The sequence below is a fragment of the Camellia sinensis genome, chromosome 11 (assembly GCF_055761805.1).
Source record: "Camellia sinensis isolate YWXY chromosome 11, ASM5576180v1, whole genome shotgun sequence".
In the NCBI taxonomy this organism is placed as follows: domain Eukaryota; kingdom Viridiplantae; phylum Streptophyta; class Magnoliopsida; order Ericales; family Theaceae; genus Camellia; species Camellia sinensis.
Genome location: NC_138971.1, coordinates 129,815,840 through 129,819,115, shown reverse-complemented (window position 1 = coordinate 129,819,115; position 3,276 = coordinate 129,815,840). Strand labels below are relative to the sequence as shown.

The following is a 3,276-nucleotide window of genomic DNA, read 5'->3' as shown; positions in this document are numbered from 1 at the left end:
CCTAAAATTGGTTTTCTGCAGACAGGCATTGATTGGAGGAAATTATGGCCTTCTCAACACTACAACATTTATCCCTAATCCGGATTATTACGGGTTAGTCAATATTGAGATTTTCTAATACCCTTTACTATTTAATAAAGCTGAAATTATCATTTTGACACATTTATTCTATATTAATGTTTGGTTGGCTCTTCTACAGTGCTCTTCTGTGGCATCGCTTAATGGGAAAGATTGTACTTCAGACCACTTATGACAGTGCCCCTTATCTACGCGTATATTCTCATTGTTCAAAGAAAGATGTAAGCGAAATATTCTTAACCTTTTTTAGCTTAATTTCTCTTTCTTCTCAATAATATATCATTTAGCTATCACTTCATTAATTAAATTCATTTACTCTATTTTATCTCAGTTGGGCATTTCACTGCTTCTAATCAACATGTCAAATTCTACTACCTATAAAGTTTCGGTTGCGGATGACTCAAACTTCTATCCTGACAACTATGATGATAACCAACAACAAATCCACAGGGAAGAGTACCACTTGACTCCAAAGGATGGCAATATTCAAAGTGATGTGTTGATGTTAAATGGTGTCCCCTTGGTGCTCACAGAGACAAATGATATACCAGCTATGTATCCAGTGCTCGTGCATGCTTCAAACCCCATCAGTGTTGCACCTGATTCTATTGTTTTTGCAACTCTTAAAGATTTCAAAGCACCAGCTTGTTCTTAGGAATTTTTCTTTATGTCACGTTATTAGAGATCTTTGATTTATTCTATTGGGTATATATTTACAAATGGTAATAATGGGATTCTCTTATTTTGTTTCATTTCGTCACATTAATCAGAAAATAGAAGTTAAAAACACAATGAAATGTCACATTTCTGGGTATTTTGAATAATGCCCCAGGGCTATGTAGTAAATAATCAGAAAATGTTCTCACCTGATGATCAGATAATTTTCATTTTCATTTTCTGATATGGCTATGTAGCCATATTCTCACCTAAATATTCTCACCTACATAGCCATATTCTCACCTAAAAACATTTAAATTAGGTGAGAAGTGTTTTCATTTTCTGTCATCTGCTATGAAGAATGAATAATGCCCCTGCTCTCGTGAGTCATATCCCCAGTTTAAGGTGAATACACAATGAAATGTATTGAAAATTTTATTACGCATGTATAGACTGACTATGCATTTTTGTGGAAATGATGATAAACAGAAATGAACCCAAGTCAAGGATTTGAAAGCAAACTGAATATGTTCGCAATTAGAATCTCACCTGGAAATTTTCTACTTTCTTCGCAAGCCTTTGAAGGCAAAATCTGAGATTTCAAGCAGAAACTGAAATCATTACCCAACTAATAAAAAATGCAAAATTGAAATCAAAATGGCAAGAGAAGAAAACGAATCCGGAGAGCTTCAATCGGAATTTCAAGCAGAAATTGAAATCATTACCCAACTAATAAAAAACGCAAAACTGAATTCAAAATGGCAAGAGAAGAAAACGAACCCGGCGAGCTCCAATCGGGGTTCGAAGCAGAGAGAGAAAGAAAAGACGGCGGCGGCGGCTGGGAGGGTTGCGAGTGGGAGGGTTGCGAATTGAAGCCACTGAGAGAAAAGGGGGGAGAGGCAGAAATCAGGTAGGAGGGTTGCGAATTGAAGCCAGTCGGAGAGAAGGGGGAGATAAAGAAGAGGAACAAAAAGGGAGATGGAGATAAGGAGGGAATGTGAGGAGACGAATTGAAGCCAGTCGGAGAGAATGGGGAGATAAAGAAGAGGAACAAAGAAGGAGATAAAGATAAGGATGAAATGAGAGGAGACGTGCAATAGAAAGGGAGAGAGAGAGAGAGAGAGAGCAGAGTGTGTTTGGACGGGAAACAAATTACTCTCAACCGTTAGATATTCAGTAGGATTGATCTAAACCATTCAAATGAAGTGTCTCTTTGATACATTTTATATATTTTCAAAAACCGTTGTGCCTTATTATATAGATTAAATTAAAATGTAATTTATTAAATTCATTGCTAAAAATTTGAGGTTAAAATATAATTATTGGTTTCGACTTTTAAATGAATTTTGTAAAATTATTGGGCCATAAATGCACCCCAATAAAATTAAAGTAAAAACTGGAAAAGATAATTTATTGTAAGAATATGTCTCGTGGGCTTTGTCACCGAGGTGGATAACAAAGTTTTGTTAAAAAAAAAAAATTCCTTTTCCCAGTCTTTAAACAAATAACATCACCCCTATTATCTCTCTTCTCTCTCTCTCTTTTTCACTTGCCTTGTGAAAAGATTACATTTTAATAGTAAAACATAAACTACTTTGGTTACTTTTTTTTTTTAACAGAACTCAATTCAAATTTTGAGTTTAAATTTGTCCACCAAAAAAAAAAAAAAAAACATTTCCAAAAAACAATTTCACATGCCCTTTGCCTCCAAATCCTTCCCTACTTTCTTTTTACCTTTCCTATACTAACTACAAAAACACATAAATCTAGGGCATGCTCTTCACTTTAAGAAGTCCCATAAAACCCATAAAAAAGAGGGACCAATTTCACACTTAAAAAGCCATCAACCCATACACTTTCTTTAGAAAGTCCCCTTCTCAAGACACTCCTCCATCTACCCCCACTCACTTTATATAGAATAGAATGAATTTATATATAAATACTGGTTAAGATATAGAATATTGATAAATTAAATGTGACAATACAATTTTTATTTTATTTTTTTGATTTTTTGTTTTTAGCTCACCAACATATTCAAAATTACATCCCAACTAATCTTGAGATGTATGTATTTCGCATATACCAAGTAATTTCCGTCATTTTCATAAAATCTTAAAAAAACTAACAACCATATATTGTAGCCAAATATTTTTTCCAAATCATTTTTTTTAAGCTCTCTAATTTCTAAAAAAAATAAATCATAAAAATTGTAACAATATATTCAATAGAAATCAAAACTTAAATATTCAATAGAAGTAACCAAACACCAAATATATTCAAAAAAACATACATACAGATGTATGTATGTATCTACAATTTAAGTAGTATTCAAAAGCATACCCACCTTCCCCCCCTCTCTTTCTCTCTCTCTCCATTTTCTTTTCTCCTTTTCTTAGGTTCTCAGAAATCCTATGATGATCAACCTTTCTCTATGGTGTTTGGTTACTTATATAGACTTCAAAAAGCTGTAAACAATATATCAAAACCCAAATATATTGTAGGTTATTAATAGCAACAAAGATACGATTTAACCAAAAAAAA

The 3,276-nt window shown here is 33.2% G+C and overlaps 1 pseudogene; it reads left to right on the top strand.

Annotated features, from left to right (window-relative positions):
* The first annotated feature begins 221 nt into the window (after positions 1-221).
* Positions 222-733, top strand: LOC145802622 (heparanase-like protein 2 pseudogene; annotated as a pseudogene).
* The last annotated feature ends 2,543 nt before the right edge of the window (positions 734-3,276 follow it).